Raw genomic sequence first — 19,268 nt, 5'->3', positions numbered from 1 at the left:
GGTCTGATGGCATCTCTACAGGGTTTATTAGCCTGCTCGTATGCCAACTGCTTGATCAATGGCATGGCTGAATCCACATTTGGAAACACCCTTCCTGCAGTTTCCATCATTCGAGCTAGAAAATCAGCAAAGGGTTCATTCGGCCCCTGAAGGACCTTTGAGAGACTATCATTAAGGTTACCTGACCCTGTCAGCATCTTCCATGCCTTAAGGGCTGCATCATTAATCTGAGAGTATACTTGCCCTGGATATCCAATCTGATTGTTAATAAAAACCCCTTGCCCCATAAGCATATCCACATTCCATGCAGGCTGGCCATTGGCCGCATTAGCAGCTGCTAGCTCTACACGATATTCCAGGTAAGCAGATTTCCAATTTAAATAATCGCCCCCTGAAAGAACATCCCTACAGAGATTTTGCCAATCAAAAGGAGTCATAGCATGTCTAGTAAGGCTCTCAACCTGAGTTATAGTATAAGCTGCTTGTATCCCATAAGTAGCCACAGATTCTTTTAACCTTTGAATTATTTTCTAGTCCAGGGGCTCATGATATCTTTGATTGTTCTGATCATCAAACACTGGGAAAGCTCCATAACTAGACACGAGATGGCGCCATATGCCCGCATTAAGCGTGCGACGGCTCCCCTCTATAGAGGGCATGGCTTCCGGACAGTGTCTGTCCCAAGGAGGAGCACTAGGCTCAACCTTTTTCTTGTTATTTTCAGTAATTCTCAGCTGTTCCATGACACTATCTAGATCCTCGGAATCATATTCCTCCTCCTCTACTTTCGAAGAAGCACTACATGCACTGAGTTGAGACACTTCCTCTTTTGCTTCTTCTAAAGCTTGAGCTCCTTGGGCTATATCTGCCTCATACTTCCCTGTTTTGTCTGCTAAACAGGTCCGCACCAAAGTCCTCTCCGTTCCACCTTGTGGAAACTTTCCCTTTGTTCCCTCTTAGGGGGAACTTTTGCTAGCACTATTATTTTGTCTTTTACTTACAACTCCGGAGCATCAGGTTCCCCGTACGGGCCACCACTTGCCAAAAACCGTGACTCCGACCAGCAGAGTCGAGGCAAGGACAACACGGACAACAAGGCAGGGTTCAAGCTTCTTTCTTCCTTTATTGCATAGCACAATCCCTTATATCTTCCCCAAGGACAAATCACAACACATGCATGCACGCAGCATACAGCGGTGGAGACAATTCATTGATCCACATGGTCAGACCACGCTCAAGGATGTCATAGATCAGGCAGGCGGCGCATGATCGGGCGCACTGAGCTTGCGCGTTCTGGAGTAACAAGCGAGGGTCACGAGGCTTGGCGGTCAGCCAGGGCGCCATCTTTGGTTGACTCGGCCGCACCCGCTTCCCACACTCCACCAGTCCTGTAGAAGAGTTCTACAAGGAGAACCCCCTAGAGATAACCCAGGACACTGAATTTAAAAGAACAGTCATAAACATGACAAGGAAGTCAACAAATTTAAAGAACACACAAACAAATCAAAGAACTAAAAGAAGATAGGGATAAACTTCTGAATGAATTCACAACAGAGATAGAAACATTGAAGAAAATGCAGGAGGAAATGAAGAAGGAAGTGCAAAACTCAATAAGCCAACTTAAAACAACAGGGGAAAGCCTCACGGCTAGAATGAATGAAATGGAAAACAGAATATCAACACTGGAGGCTAAAGTTGAAGAACTGGACCATTCAAGCAAAGATTATGGAAATTTAAAAAAAAATCCACAGGAATGGAATATGCAAAAGATGTGGGACACCATGAAAAGACCAAATCTATGGATCATAGGAACAAAGGAAGGAGAATTTCAGGTTAATGGTGTTGACCAGATCTTAAACAGAATTGTAGAAGAGATTTTCCTGAAATTGAGGAAAGACATCCCCATACAAATACAGGAAGCACATAGAACACCAAATAGACAGGATCAGAAAAGAAACTCCCCACAACATATCATAGTAAAAACACTAAATGTACAGAACAAAGAGAGAATACTGAAAGCAGCAAAAGAAAAACAAGTCACATACAAAGGAAAGACCATCAGAATTACAGCTGACTAATCAATGCAAACTATGAAAGCTGGAAGAGCCTGGACCAAGGTATTTCCAGTTCTACATGACAATAGATGTCAGCCCAGAATGCTATACCCAGCAAAAATGTCTATTAGAACTGAAGGGGAAAGAAAACTCTTCCATGACACAAATAGCCTGAAAGACTACATGTCCACAAAACCAACCGTTCAAAGAAAACTTGAAGCAATACAGAAAGCAGGGAGAGAAACAACTACACCCCAGGGGCAATGAAAGAAGATAAAGGGATAATCTAGGAAACACAAAATTAGACAGAGACCATAAATGGCCATCAAAATGAAAGCAACCAATACACATCTTTCAATAATAACCTTAAATATCAATGGACTGAACTCCCCAGTCAAAAGACACAAGCTAAGTGAATGTACTAAGAAACTAAATCTACCTCTTTGCTGTCTGAAAGACACCCATCTCACCTTCAAGGACAGGAACTACCTTAAGGTAAAAGGAAGGAAAAGAATATTCCAAGCAAATGGCACTAAGAAACAAGCATAGGTTGCAATTCTAATATCTGACAAAATAGACTTCAAAGTAAAACTAATCAGAAGAGACAAGGAGGGTCACTTCATTCTGATCAAAGGGAACACTCAACCAAGAAGATATTACAATCCTTAACATATATACAGCAAACTCTGGTGCACTGAAATTCTTAAAAACAATACTACAGGACTTTAAGACATAGACTAACCCCAATTTAGTAATAGTAGAGGACTTCAATACCCCACTGTCTCCATTAGACAGGTCAACCGGACAAAGAATAAACTGAGAGACGTCTGAATTAAATGATACCATACATCAAATGGACCTAACAGACATCTTTCGAATATTCCACCCAAGCACCAAAGAATACACTTTCTACTCAGCACCCCCTTGGAACTTTTTTCAAGAATTGATCACATACTGGGCCACAAAACAAACCTCAACAAATACAAAAAAAATTGAAATAATCCCATGCATTCTATCAGACCACAATGCAATAAAGCTCTAAATCAACATTGGACAAAGGCCTACTCACTACACAAATTCATGGCAATTGAACAACATACTCCTAAACAATGAGTAGATCAAAGAGGAGAAATTAAGAAAGAAATAAAAGAATTCCTGGAATTAAACAAAAAGGACAACACAACACAACCCTTGGGACACTTTAAAAGCAATCGTAAGAGGGAAGTTTATAGCTCTAAGTGCCTACATTAAAAAATTAGAAAGAGCCCAAATAAACAACCTTACACTGCAACTCAAGACACTGGAAAGGCAAGAACAAAAGAAACCCAAAAAACAATACAAAGAATCAGTGAATATAAGAGCTGGTTCTTTGCAAAGTTAACCAAAAGAAAGAAAGAAAGAGCAGCTCCAAATCAACAAATCAGAGGTGAAAGGGGAAACATCACAACAGACTCCAAAAAAATCCAGAACATTATAAAGGAATACTTTAATAACCAATATGCTACCAAATTTGAAAATCTAAAAGAAATGGATGGATATCTAAAATCATCATAACCACCAAAGTTAAACCAAGAAGATATCAACAGTTTAAACAGACCCATAACATATAAGGAAATTGAAACAGTAATACAAAATCTCCCAACTAAAAAAAGCACACGCCCAAATGGATTTACAGCAAAATTCTACCAGACATTTAAAGAAGACCTCCAACCAACACTACTTAAATTATTCAAAAAGATAGAAACAGAGGGAGAACTCCCAAATTCCTTCTATAAAGCCTAATCACTCTAATACCCAAACTGGGTAAAGACACAACAAAAAAGAAAACTTATAGATCCATATCATTAATGAACATAGTTGCAAAAGTTCTCAACAAAATACTTGTAAACCGCATCAAAAAGATCATTCGCCATAATCAAGTAGGCTTTATCCCAGAGATGCAGGGATGGTTCAATATACACAAGTCAATAAACATCATTAATCATATAAATGGACTCAAAGACAAGAACCACATGGTCATCTCAATAGATGCAGAGAAGGCCTTTGACAAAATTCAACATGTGTTTATGTTCAAAGTCCTAGAGGGAATTGGACTGGAGGGAACATATCTCAACATAATTAAAGCCATATACAACACACCCACAGCCAGTATCATTCTAAATGGAGAAAAACTGGAAGCATTCCCATTAACATCAGGAACCAGACAAGGCTGCCCACTATCTCCACTCCTTTTCAACATAGTGCTTGAACCTCTTGCTAGCACAATAAGACTAACTGGAAAAGAAGAGGTCAAACTATCACTTTTTGCAGATGATATGATACTATACCTAAGAGATCTCAAAAATTCCACCTAGATGATACTATACCTAAGAGATCTCAAAAATTCCACCTAGAATTGATCAACACTTTCAGTATAGTGGCAGGTTATAAAACACTTTCAGTATAGTAGCAGGTTATAAAATCAATCTACAAAAATCAGTAGCCTTTCTATATACCAATAACAAACAGTTAGAGAAAGAATACAGGGAAATGCTCCCATTCACAATAGCTAAAAAAAAATATTTTGGAATAAATCTGACCAAAGACACCAAAGATCCCTACAATGAAAATTTTAAATCATTAAAGAAAGAGATTGAGGAAGACACCAACAGATGGAAGGACCTCCCATGCTCATGGATTGGGAGAATTAATATTGTGAAAATGACCATCCTACTGAAAGCAATATATAGATTCAATGCAATCCCAATCAAAATCCCCATGACATACTTCACAGAACTAGAAAAAAGTCCTTAAATTCATATGGAAGTACGAAAGACCCTGGATAGCCAAAGCAACCCTGAGCACAAAGAGCAACACTGGGGGGATTACTATACCAAATCCCAAAGTAAACTACAGAGCTATAGTCTTAAAAACAGCATGGTACTGGTGCAAAAATATACACATAGATGAATGGAACATCATTGAAGATCCAAACTTGAGTAAACACAATTTCAGCCGCCTGATATTTGACAAAGGTGCCAAGAACACAAATGGAGGAAAGACAGCATCTTCAGCAACTATTGTTGGTAAAACTGAATCTCCACCTATAGAAGAAACTATATAGAAACTAGATCCTTATCTTTTGCCTTGCACAAAAGTCAACTCCAATGGATCAAGACCTCAATGTGAAACTGGAAACCCTGAAACTATTAGAAGAAAATATTGGCAGTAACTCACAAGATACAAGTGTAGGAAAGGATTTTCAAAATCAAACAGCAGTTGCTCAGGAATTAACAAGTAGGATGTCATTACACTAAAAAGCTTCAGTATAGCAAAAGAAACAATCAAAAAAGTGAAGAGAAAACCCATAGAATGGGAAAAAGTCCTCACCAAGGATACATCTGACAGAGGTTTAACATCCAGAATATATAAAGAACTCAAAAAACAGAGAATCGAGAAACCAAATGACCCAATTAAAAGATGGGTTAAAGATCTAAACAGAGAGTTCTCAAAGGAAGAAATAAAGATGGCTAAGAAACATCTCAAAAAGTGTTCAACATCGTTAGTAATTAGGGAAATGCAAATTAAAACCACCCTAAAGTATCACTTTATCCCAATCAGACTGGCTAGGATCAAGAGAACAAATGATATCAAATGCTGGCGAGGATGTGGAGAAAGGGGAACACTCACTGACTGCTGGTGTGATTGCAAACTCATGCAGCCTCTATGGAAAACAGTGTGGAGAACTCTTAAGAAACTAAAATGAACCTACCATATGACTCAGTTATACCACACCTTGGCATATACCCGAAGAACTCGTCCTATTGCAGAGACACTTGTACATCCATGTTTGTTGCTGCTCTTTTCACAATAGCTAAGAGATGGAAGCAACCTAAGTGTCCCTCAACTGACAAGTAGTTAACAAAAATGTGGTATATTTACACAATGGAGTTCTATTCAGTAGTAAAGAAAGATGAAATAATGAAATTTGCAGGTGAATGGATGGATCTAAAAACTGTTATACTAAGCAACAGACTCAGAAAAACAAATGACGTTTGTCCTCCCTCATATGTGGCTCCTAGCACCAAATCCTTTTAAATTCCAGGTCCTTTTAATAAGATGATGCTATACAGCAGTCTCTTCTGCATGAAACATCTACCATCATCATGACTTTGGCTGAGCCTGATCGCTAAACATAGTCACAATTGGGCTTGTTGATGGTTGTGCTCATTCATTAAAGGAGTGCCAAGCAGGGTCACTGGACCCTCACCTGAGTATCCAGCCACTATTCCCAGCCAACTAGTCCAGCCTTAGAAGACAAAAGAAAAATGAGGAAGAGCCCAATAGAGGGATGCTTTTGGAAGCCCTTGTCAAGAAATTCCAATGGACTCTCATATGAACTTTTGAAAATTGCCCTGTTCCGACTTTTTTCTGGTTCCCTGTCTAGAACGTGTAATGTCAATTACTCTTGCCTTTACTCCTCCTTCACATCTCCTATTCATGATTCAAGGACTTTCTTTTCCCCTTAGAGACAAGAGTTATGCAATTTGGGAGTCTTTTAGATAGACCTCCTGAAGAGGTACTCCAATTGCCTCACCCTGCGTCCCTGTTCAGCATACAAAAAGCCAGAGCGGTCGTCGTCCCTATTTCCTATTAGAAATTTGGGTAACCCCTTCAGAGGATGGTGTGATATGAATAGGACGTAGGAATTGGCTAGGCAGTTAGGGTAAAAAGACCCCAAAGAAATGTAGCCAGTGTCTGGACTAAAAGTCAAAATGTCCTTGGGCCCGTTAGCAGCATACTCTGTTCCAAAAGCCAAAAATGTCAAAAGTACTTGGGAGCTTGTATGTAATCCTTAAAAGATTCTAGGGTTACCTCTTCAGAGGGGAGACTGTTGGAGGGGAGGAAGTGAGCATGGATTTGATCAAAACATCTTATGTGCATGTATGAAATTCTCAATAAAGGTTTTGTAAAGGTAAAAAAAAAAAAAAAAACCTCAAGAAGAATGAGAAGTAACAGCCAGAGGCCTCTGTTTATCACTTCAGTGGTGATTAAAATGGACTGTACCACAGACAAAAGCCACAGATGTTTGGGAGAGAGGCAGAACCAATCCCCCACACACCTGGAGGAAGACTGTTTCCCTCTTAGGTTTCCCTCTTAGGGAAGATTGAACATGAGGAGAAAACTGCTAGACAGGGTTCCCCCAGACCATCAGTCAAAGCCAGGTTGAATTCAGCCTTCTGCCCTCTCTAGAGGTCTGAGGTCTGGGAGGTATAGTACAAAGACACTCAGGTTGCTGTATGCACCATCGATTGGAAGGAGGCCACCATGGCACAGCTCTACCCAGCCTTTGTCCTTCTGTGGAGAAGCCATACCTGTGCTTGGGTAAATGGTGGTGACAGGTAGTGGTGTCTCCTAAGGTATGCAGAGTCTCTGCACTCTCCTGGCTCTGCACTCTCCTGACTGGGAGTCCCCACCTAACACACAAGGCAGACAGAGTCATGGCCTCTCTCCCAATTCTACCTAGGCCATGAAGCTGATCTTGTCATCACACCCAAGAAATCTTGTGCAATAAACAAAGGAAAGTAATTTCAACATAAGCCTTTTTTGGTTGCTGTTGTTGAGACAAGCTCTCACCTCACCGTGTAGTGGGGTAGCCTCAGATGGGAGGTCTTCCAGCCTTTCTGCCTCCATCTCTATGGAGGGATTCTAGGCCTGGGCCACCACACCCAATTTCAGCACATGCTTTCTAAGAATGTTCATCCAGCTCTTTCTATGGGCACATGCTTCCAACATGTTATCTGTTTTAATACATTAGGCATAAGTTTAACAAATGAATCATCCCTGTGGTCCTGAGGGAAGGAAACCTTTCTGCCTCCCTCCTAGTGCATTTCCAGGACAAAGGGAGGGACTATGAACCTTTGCTTTAATCTGATATGTGTTTAAAGATAAGCCATGTCCAAGTTTAGAGCCTGAAGATGTTGTGGGACTCAAACCTGTGAAATGCACACATTTCAGAAGACTGGGGTGGCTCAGAGGCACGTTCTCTGCTTCACTGGCCTGTCTTGAGGCTTCAAACTGAGTGCCTGATGGGTGGAACTGAAGCCATCTTACTGGCAAAAAATAGAGCTGAAATTTTAGTACTCTGGTTTTGTTGTTGTTTGTTTGTTTGTTTGTTTGTTTTTTGGTTTTTGTTTTTTGTTTTTTTTTTTTTGGTCTTTTTGAGACAGGGTCTCTCTGTAGCCCTGCTGGCCTGGAACTCACTATGTAATCCAGGCTGGCCTTGAACTCACAGAGATCCACCTGCCTCTGCCTCCCTAGTGATGGGACTAAAGGTGTGTGCCACCACTCCCAGTCTTTTAGTGCTCTATGGATAAAGGCATTAGCAAAGAAAAAAAGCTTCCTGGATTCTAGGAAAGTGTAGATCAGGTGGCTCCATCAGATCTTTAGGGGAAGAGAAGAGAACATGGTTTTCATGGTTAAAAATAAGGAGACTTAGAAGGGTTCTGGTAGCCGGCTGTTTGAGAAGACAGATTTCACTCTGTTAGCCCTCTGTACATGTAATATGCAATGTGTGATATTTACCTGAAGAGATTTTTAAAAATCCTTACTGTGCTGAGGGGAAGACTCAGACAGTAAAATGCTTGCCGTGCATACATAAGGACCTGCGTTCAGAACCCCTGCACCCACATAAAATCCAGAAGTGCTGGTACATATCTGTAACCCCAGCATTGGGGAAGCAGAGACAGGTGTGATCCCTGCATCTCACTGGTCAGCCAATTTAGCTGAATTGGTAAGATTCATGTTTAGTGAGGGATCATGTCACAAAAATTAAGATCGAGGAACTGGAGAAAAGGCTCAGCAGTTAAGAGCACTGGATGCTCTTGCAGAAAATCCAGGTTTGAATCCCAGCACCCACATGGAGACTAACAACTGTCCTTAACTCCAGTTCCAGAGAATCCAACACCATCTTCTGACCTCCTCAGACACTGCACGACATGGGTGCACTTACATATATGCAGGCAAGACACTCATACACCTAAAATAAAAATAATAAAACAGTTGATTTTTTAAAAATTAAGGTGGAGAACAACTGAGGAACACACTGGCCTCCACATGAACACAAGTGAACCTGCACACATTCACACATACACACACTATACACATACATATACCACATACATACATACACCATATACCTCCATACACTACACACACCACACACACACACCACACACCCACATATACCACACATACATACATATACCACACACACACCACACACGACATATACCACACACATTTACACACACTACACACATATACATATACCACATAATCACATACATACACCACACACACAACATGCATCACACACACATACATACACACAGAAATATTTTTGGATGTGCTCTAACAAAGCCATTCTCAGTATCTGTTTGGTGGAGAGGTTGCTGTTTCTATCAGAACTGATTTTGCTAACAACACTCATTGGAGTTAATGAATGCAAATATCCTCATGCGCTGGTGAGAACACTGACAAGTGGGGCAGGTAACATGCTGGTGGTTGTGAGAACCTACCTCCTGCCTGGACTGGGCTCATCACCAGCCTTTGCACATACCCTTGCTGGTTTCACTTGTGACTCTTTATGGCTCCTGTGACTCCATTTAATGTCCTGAAGTTGGACACCAGAGGAGAAGGTACCACACCAGGGGAAGTTCTAAAATAATTGTATATATTATACACAACTGTATATGGGATATATATGAATATATATCAATAGAATATGTCACCTCAGGCATTTGAGATCTGAGGAGTGGTGAGCTGTGCTGAGCGTAAGAAGACCCTCCTGTGGAAGCAACATCTGGCTTCTGCATGGAAGCCAAAGATCTGTCCACAAAAGTTTGGGCAACACCTTTCCAATCTCACTGGTCAATCACCTGGTGATAGAACCACCCCTAGGAAGGCAGGTTCACCTTAAGTCATGCTAAATAGATGGGCAGAATTCCTGGTGCGTTGATGAGGTATCAAACTTTTCCTACCTGGAATCCCGCCCTGTAACACGGAACTTCTGACCAGCCACAGTCATGTAGGTCTCTATAAGTCTGTCTGCTTTCTACCATTTGGGTCCATTCTTCAATTCTTTTATGAATGAGACTAAGAACCCCCCCCCCATTTCAGAACAGGCCAATACTATGGACTTATGTCTTACTTTAATTAAGAGACAAAAATGACCTACAGTAACAGTATGTGAAGGTGCTTTGCAGACAATGATAGACTGGTACCATCCTTTGAAATATTCTGGAAAAAAAACACAATTTGTACTCTCTGTATGTTCAGAATGTAGCATTATCAGAAACCCTCAAAATAGAAATAAAATAAAAAATTTTTAAATTTAAAAAGTTTAGGCAATTGCTAGAGGAGACTAGGTGAAGGGCAAGCGTGTGGAGATGCTGAGTCAGGCTACTCACCGAGTTCAAGCACTTAGAGGCAAGATGAGGTAACAGATAAAACTCTGAACTCTATACTAGTATCAAAGCTTGTTTCAGATCACTGACCTAATTTGGGAAAGTCATAAAGCATACCTATTTGAAGAAATTTGATTTGTTTTTGTTTTCATGAGATCTAGCCCAGGCTAATCTGGAACTCATTATGCAGCCCAGGCTGGCTTCAAATTCTTGGGGACCCTCCAGAGAGCTGAATTTACAGGTATGAGTTACCATACTTGGTGAAGATATATATATCATCATCTCCTCCTCCTCCTCCTCTTCTTCCTCCTCCTCCTTCTTTTTAGAGGCAGGATCTCCCTGTAGCCCCAGCTGGCCTAGAACTTGATATGTAGGCCAGACTACCCTCAGTCTCACAGAAATCCATCTGCCTCTGCCTCCCAAGTGCTGGAATTAAAGGCGTGCACCACTATGCCCAGCTTGATATTATATCTTGTCAAAAGAGTGTCATTATCCAGCAATCCTGTATCTGCCTTCCCTCTCGGTTTCACTGCCTGAGTAATTGCATGATCCTAAAAAGCACTTAATAGGCCTAGGATTAAATTTCCAAACCTGCAAACCGGGGGAGGACATATCCACACCACAGACATGCCTCAAGAACCCAGCAAGGTGACATTTATGCACATGGAGGCACCTGGAGCCCTCAGGGTACTTTAATTCCTGAAGGCAGGCTGGCTGGCCTGGTACTGAGCGCGGTGGGCCTGGGACTCCCTGGGACAACTCACTGCTGCCCCCAAGCGGGAACTCAGGAGAGGACGCACTTTGCAACAGGAGGGTGAAATCAGTGATGGAATCCCAGAGACTAAGAGGACCCAGAGGAAAGGAAATACACCAGCACCTCTCCAGCTGTGAACTGATTGTTCTTAGGGGCTGAGACCAAGCTACAGTCCCAGAGCAATCTCCCGGAACTGATACAAAAGAAACTATTTAAGGAGCTGTGAGAGCAATTTAGATACCAAGAAAGGGCTGCCAAGCAAGTGCTGGGCAAGCCGGGAGAAGGGCTCCCTTGGGTTCACAAGCCCAAGGCTTCAGTGTTTCAGGGATGAAGCCAGGGGGTCTGGACCAAGTCCCAGAAGGAAGCATCAGTGTGGGGAAGACAGGGAGGCCGGGAGCAGAGAGGATTGCTTGCTAAACTGCCAAGACTGCCCAGGGGAATCTCAGACCACAGGCCCGGCAGTTCCCACAGGCCCAGCCCACCTTAGCAGCAGGATGAGCCTTGATGGGTTAAACTACTGTTGTTATAGGACCGAGTTTGCAAAAAAAAATCACCAACACCACTTTAAGAAAAGTAGCAAGGTATATTTTATTTCTCGACCGGCCGGGCTATCTCAGGAGTAGAAGCAGCCCTGATAATTGTCAGGTCAGAGTTTTTATAGGATTACAAAAATATTATTCAAACAGGACACTTGTGAACCAATCAGTTTCGTACAACATAGCAGAATTTTGACTCTTTTAATCAACAACCAATCATTATACAGACAAGTGATACAGTCATATAACTTGGCAATCAACTTTGTAATTTTAAAATTAGTCAACTCCCTAGCCATAATAAGTATAGTAAGAAAGCTGGAATCAGCAGTTACCGGGTGGTCATACAATAACAGGATAACAAGGGTGGTCTTATGCCCTGTGTCAAGGTGACCCAAGATAGCAAGCAGATTACAGAAGTGAATACAAGCTGGTTAGCCAGATGTATAATGTCTGGAATTAGTACATTCATGATTCATGGCTAGGACAATTTCCCAAGACCCAAGGTTGCCCCCTTTTTCCTTTGGTTTGGAGCCAAGTTGCTGCTGAAATGGCTGTGAACAAAATGGAGTAACTTAGGGAAGTTTGCTGAGCCAGTTCACTTTCATCAGAACTTCGCTTCTGAAGCTGTCCCACTGGCAGACACTTGAAGTTTGTCACAACGTTGATTGACCTGAGCACGCATAATGCACCTTGCACTAACTGAAGTTTAGGGGACTGGGAATGTCTTCAACTGTCAGACAGGGAGCCCCTGCATTCCACTGCAAACCCTGTCCTCGGGTTAATAGAACTTTGCTAACTGGTTCCCACATATTGAAATCCATTTAATAAGATCATCTACGTGCTAAGTTCCAGTTAGAACAAGAACTTCTGGAGAGCTAACGCACAGTAGGGTGACTGGATAACAACAATGGGCTATCTATTTCAAAAAGATAGAAAGGATTTTGAAAGACTCCACCACCTAGAAATAATAAATGTGTGGGAAAATGAATATACTTCACCTGATTTAACATTATACAATATACACATGTTGAAACATAGCATGGTGCCCCATATATATATATATATTCCTATATATATACTCCTATATATATATATACTCCTATATATGCAAATACATATAAACAAATATATATTTGTTTATATTTTTAAGTGAAGTACTTTTGAGTTAAGGGAATAAAATTATTGATCACATTTCTCCCTCTCACGCTCAGAACTACCATGACAGATAGTCAAAAGCCTTACTAACCTTTGGAACCCCACAGTTTCCCAAACTGTGTTCCTCCCAAGAGGTAGCTGAGCTCAGCTCCATGGAGAGAGGTTCTCCCCACATCACCTTAAGTAAATCTGAAAAATATGCACCCTCTTTTGGAAAGATATACTTTAGCACTTCATTTGTGTGTCTATCTGAAAAAAAAAAACCTACCTAACATAAAACTACATTTCTTTTTCTTTTCTCTGTCTTAAAACATCAATTAACAGCCATAATAGACCAAATACTGGTCCTCCAAGATGTCCCTCTCCCTCACAGGTGGGCCCAGAGGCTTGTCTCCTAGGTGATTCTAAATCTTGGCAAAGTTGATCATCAGTATTAACCATCACATGCCCCCTACTTTGAGTAATAGAACTTCTTCCCTACCCCCTGGCCCCCAGTGCTGAGGAAGCACCTCAGGGTCTCATCTATGATGGACAAGCATATTTCCACTGAGCCACACCCCCAACTAATATAAGAGACTTTTTAAGGAAGTAAACTATCCACCCCTCTTGCTTTTTGTAAATTAGCCTCACTAGCCTAGATTTCTGAGCCTGGGTTCCTAAGGGTTTCAATAGCTCAAGAAAGCAGTCACTTGCTGCCCTGGCCCACCCACAACAGGTTGGAAATTCCTTTGTTGACTCTAATCCTATACAAATCCACCTCAGTAGATGGAACAGAAGCATCACACCTACATGAAGATTGGTGGGTAATGAGTCAATTCTAGAGATGCTAACGAAAATACTTGTTTTTATAACTTTACTATTAAAACGTCACTGGCATGTTTGGCTTTGGTTGTCAACTTGTCACACCTGGGAAAAGGGACCTATAGGAAACCAAGATGGCCGGACTTAGGACAAGAGTGGCCTGCGCTTTTAAGATTAGGCTGCAGCCCCTGCTAAAGAGCAAAGCACTGACAACAGTGCCTGTCATGTGGAACATGCAATTACTAACAGAAGGAAGCTAGCCAGGTTAAAAGTTCACAGTGTCCTTTGTTCTAAAGAAAAACATCTTGACTTCCTTGAAAAACAACCTAATCAATAACACCAATTATATTGGTAATTAAAATTAAGACATATTGGTTAATGGCCCTGACACATTCCCTGGTCTTAAACAAATGACCCTCTACCCACCCTAAAGGAATGATCAACCTGTGTGACACACAATGAGCACCCTTTGTCTTAGTTGAACTTTGCATGTACCCTGGGCTCTGCTTGTACCCACTAGCTCTTCTTTTGTATATAAGCTTGCTATTAGAGAATAAAGTTGGCTTTGGGAGAGCCCAGCCCACTGTGGGTGGTGCCACCCCTGGGCAGGCTACTGGGTTGTATAAGAAAGCAGGTTGGGAGCTGGAGGGATGGCTTAACCAAAAGCTCAGGCTCACAAGCTAAACATAAAGAAAACAGGTTGAGCACAGGCCAGAGGAGCAAGCCTGTAAGCAGTGTTGCTCTATGGCCCATGCTTCAGCTCCTGTCTTCTGGTTCCTTCCCTGCTTAAGTTCCTGCCTTGGCTTCCCTTGATGATAGACTGTGAGCTGTAAGCCAAATAAACATTTTCCTCCCTAAGTTGGTTTTGGTCAGTGTTTTACCACAGCAACAGAAAGCCAACTAGGACAGTGACCATGTAAAAAGAATGATCTGTTGTAAAATCAACTCAAAGTATAATAATAAAAATAGGGGCTAATGCATGGCCCAGTAGCAGAGGATTTGTCTAGCTTTGATCTTCAGCCCTGGAAAATAATAGAACAAAGCGGTTAAATCAAGGGCTAAGGAGCTAGCTCAGTCAGTAAAGTGCTTCTTGTACAAGGACTTGGGTTTGCCTTCAGCACTCACTCAAAAAGCTGGACATGGTGACAAGCACTTTTAATCCCAGAATTGGAGATGCAGAGACAAGCAGGTCCAGTCTGTCTAGTAGAATTGGTGAGCCCCAGGTCCCAGTAAGACACCTTGTCGCAAAAACAAGGTGGACATCTCCTGAGGAGCAACACCCTCTGACCTCCACATGTATACATACACACATATAACTGTACTCACATGACTCATATACACACATGCACACATATATACACACACACACAGCATTGGCCTCTAGCTGAACTAATTGAATTATTGATAGTGTTGTGTTTTAAGGTTTCAAATAAGACCCACATTCAAATTTAATGCCCATAATGAAGCAGTAAGAGGTGGGACCAGGTGGGACTTTTAAAAGATGACTCATGAGATTGCTCATTCATTGACCAACGATGAGTCAATGGGTTCTTTCACCTGCGGGTCTATTGCAGAAGCCAGATTGACTCTGGTCTCTTGTTTGTTTTGTCATGTCATGTCTGCCCTACCTTAAGGCTCTGCAGAGTCCTCATAAGCAGGAAGGGCTTTACCAAGCGCCACCCCTGGACCTTGGCCCTCTCTGCCTCCAAAATTAAGTAATCCAAATGAACCTTTATTTTCAACAAATTGTCATCTGTGGTATTCAAGTATAGCAAAAGAAAAGGGATGAAGAGAATCAAGAGAAATATCATGGAGGTATACAGCCATGCCTGAGCCTGGGGATGCAGTTGGAGTGGAGGCCTTTAAAGCTTTTGTATGTGTTACATATGTCAGTACAGCAGACAGCATGTGTTGGTGCGAACACAGTCACGTCTTTGTCCACTTCACCTGGAACCCTCTCTACCTCTCTGTGCTTTCTTTCCTGATTAGTTTAATATTTATCACTAGAAGTATTTCCTACAGGGGCTGGAGAGATGGCTCTGCAGTTAAGAGTCCTGGCTGGCTCCCAGCACCCAAATGGTGGTTAACAACCGTCTGTAAGTCCAGTTCCGGGGAATCTGACACCAGCTTTTGGCCTCTGCAGGCATTGCACCCACAGGTGCACTTACATATGTGCAGACAAAACATACACATAATGAATAAATAAATCTTTTAAAAAGTGTTTCCTGTAATTCCATCTCATACTCATAACTGTTTCAGTTTTCTGTTTTCCCTCCTGGAAGGGAAAATGCATAAAGACAAACAGACAAGTGTATTCAACTGATAAGTGAACGGAACACGTGCAGAGTGGGAGCCCAGGTGGGTCCCTTTGAGCTAAAAATGACAAGTGGGAAGCATCAATGGCTTGTCATTCTAACTCATAGGATTTGAAATTTGAACTAAAACTTCAAATTACCTTTGAAACATTCAAGAAAAAGAAAAGAAAACAGTCTAGAGAGATTGCTCAGCGGTTAAGAACACTGGTTGTTCTTGCAGAAGACCAGGATTCAAATCCCAGCACCCACATGGCAGTTAACAACTGTAGCTCCAGTCCCAGGGTATCCAACAGTCTCTTCTGACCTCTGCAGGCATTGCACAACACGGGTGCACTTACCTACAGGCAGGCAATACATCCATACACCCAAAATAAAAATAATAAAATGTTTTTCTTTTCTTTAAAAAAAAAAAAGAAAGCCCAAGTCCATATGTATAGCTAAAGGCTACACAACAAGCAACAATGCCAGACAGGAGATACCTTCTTTTGAGTTGTTGGCCAGGGTGGCCCAAGGGACTCCCAGATAGTAACCCAGCATAGAACTGGGAAAATAAACAGCAGACCCCAATCTTATCTAAAGGAGTATTGCTAACAGGTTGCTGCTAGATGAGGAACAGCTGACCTTCCTAAAACAAAGACCTCTAGATAGGCTGACTAGATTCACCGGATGGACAAGTAGTGGGGAACAGCTGGGGGTGCCGACAACACAGCGGACAATATCAGGGATGACAGAGTATAAGGGGGGGGGGGGCTATGGGAGGGTAACATTTGGGAAGTGGGTGTGTAGATGAATAAGATGGTTTGGGATGTTCTGTGTGATATACACACAAAAAAATCAACAAAAATTTTTAAATGAGTTATATTTGAGGAGGAAGCATAAAAATTACATCATGCTAATTAGTAGAGGTGATAAACATTACCATTGAAAGCTACCCGATGACTTTATAGCCATACACAGGTGTCAAGGATCTGAGTGCAACCGACTATGACTCGTAAGAATCAGTTACATACAGATTAAAGACACATGTGCCAACTTCTCAGCGTTATTAGCAAAAACAATGAGTCTTTCTGTAAGAAAAAGTATATTTTAAAATAAAGTGGAGATTTTTTTAAAGGTTAAAAACTCATTCAATTTTATGTCTTACAGGGTTTATACTGAGTTCAATATTGTGTAACTGTATTAATTCAACAGTGAATCTAAAAATTCTATAGCCACCCAAAAAGCCCAGTATCAAAAGCAATTGTAATACATTTTTAAATTATAAGGAAGGAGTCATGTGGAAAGTTATTGACAAAGGGGCTGTGGAGCTTTCTCACTGAACTAGCTGGGGAGCACATTCTTTCACCTGTGTGAGTTCTCATGTTGTTCTAAGAAAATTACCAGAAAAATCATAATTTGGTTCCTCTCATTGACTTGTCACTAGGCATCTATCAAAAGCAATTGTAATACATTTTTAAATTATAAGGAAGGAGTCATGTGGAAAGTTATTGACAAAGGGGCTGTGGAGCTTTCTCACTGAACTAGCTGGGGAGCACATTCTTTCACCTGTGTGAGTTCTCATGTTGTTCTAAGAAAATTACCAGAAAAATCATAATTTGGTTCCTCTCATTGACTTGTCACTAGGCATCTCCCTGCAGTGCCAGAAACTGGGTGAAAAGGCAAAATCTTGCCATTTTAGAAAAATTGAAGTCCAAAAGGCTTAGGTGAGCACACAGAAGTACAGAGTAGGAAAAGAGAGCAGGGGCAGGGCCCAGGGTCATGCGGGGCAGGGCTCCTCCACGCTGCTCTCTCTGTGTCCTTTTCAGCTGCACACCTGCATCTGCCACAATCTGTAGTCACCAAGGTTCAGATTCAAGCTCGTGTTCAAACCTTGCTGTGTGTCCCAAACCACATGACTGATACCCCCAGATTGGTGCCTGCCAGGCCCAGCCATCCTCTTCAGTAGTAGCATACAACAATATTGCCTCCATTGTGGAAGGTTCAGGACTATTCCACCACTACTTTTGCAAGCCATATGTACTTACTGAGCACTTGAGATGTGGCTGGTGCAACTGAGAGATTGGATTTTTAATTTTATTTGATTCTCCTTAATTCAAATATGCACATGTACACAGTGGCTCCAGCACAGGACAGTGACACTCTAGATACAGGGCATAAAGACCAATAGCCTGTGATAGGTGAGTCTGACATCTCTGACAGAGACTGTGGTAGATGACGGTGTGGCAAACTGGACCAAGAAATTCACCTGTCAGAGAATTTTGTGAGAAATACAAAATAAGGAACATGATGGCACACACCTGAAATCTCCAGCAGTTAAGAGGTAGTGACAGGAGGCTTGACAGTTCAAGGTCAGCCTAAGCTACATAGCAAAACCTTTCCTCACAATATTTTTTTTTAATGCCTGTTTTGAAGTGTGAAAAACAAAAACAAAGCCTCTAGGGTTTGCAGCTATCTCAGAACAGATATAGACAGTGCCCAGGCCTGTGTGTGTGACGTTGCACTGAGATGCACCCTAAACATTTTCAAGCCTTCAGGATCTCCACAGTGGCTATCAGTCCTGTCAGAGGCAGAGTACACATATGTCATTCAACTGGATCAGCCAACATGTGTGTGTGTGTGTTGATGTATCAGCACTGGGAACCAATCCCAGGCTATACCTTGCACCTGAACATGTAATAAAAACATTATGGCTAGTTGGTCTAAAGGAAAAGTCACTTCAATGATGGCCATATATATAAATGTGCATTGTGTGAATTTGCACAAAATGATGCTAGCTAAGCTTCCTCATGATCCAGTCTAGTGTAGAGGGTGAGGATGATGTTTATTGTTCTATTGATGGGGAAGAAAACCCAGCAGGGTTTGCACCATCATAGGCTGTATGCATCAGCTTTGACTCAAATAAGCATAAAATAGGTCCTTTTCAAGGCAGATAGTCCTGAAAGTGCTTAGAAAGTTATGTAGGGGTTCCAGTTGAGATAAGTCTCCTATAAATTATTAAATTAATAATGTCTATAACTTATTAGAGAAATGAGATTGTAAGCAAGTTTCAGTTTCATATTTATATGTTTGTGTATGTAAATATAAAGATAAACACACACATTAATTTTTAGTACTAGGGGTCAACCCAAGACCTTGTGTGTTCTAAGCAACCACTCTCCATTTGAACTGCATCCTCATCCTTTTCTGGCTTTGTTGGTTTTTGTACA

This window comes from Nannospalax galili, unplaced genomic scaffold (genome assembly GCF_000622305.1).
Source record: "Nannospalax galili isolate Female #2095 unplaced genomic scaffold, S.galili_v1.0 scaffold582, whole genome shotgun sequence".
Classification (NCBI taxonomy): domain Eukaryota; kingdom Metazoa; phylum Chordata; class Mammalia; order Rodentia; family Spalacidae; genus Nannospalax; species Nannospalax galili.
Note: the sequence above shows the minus strand (reverse complement) of the source record.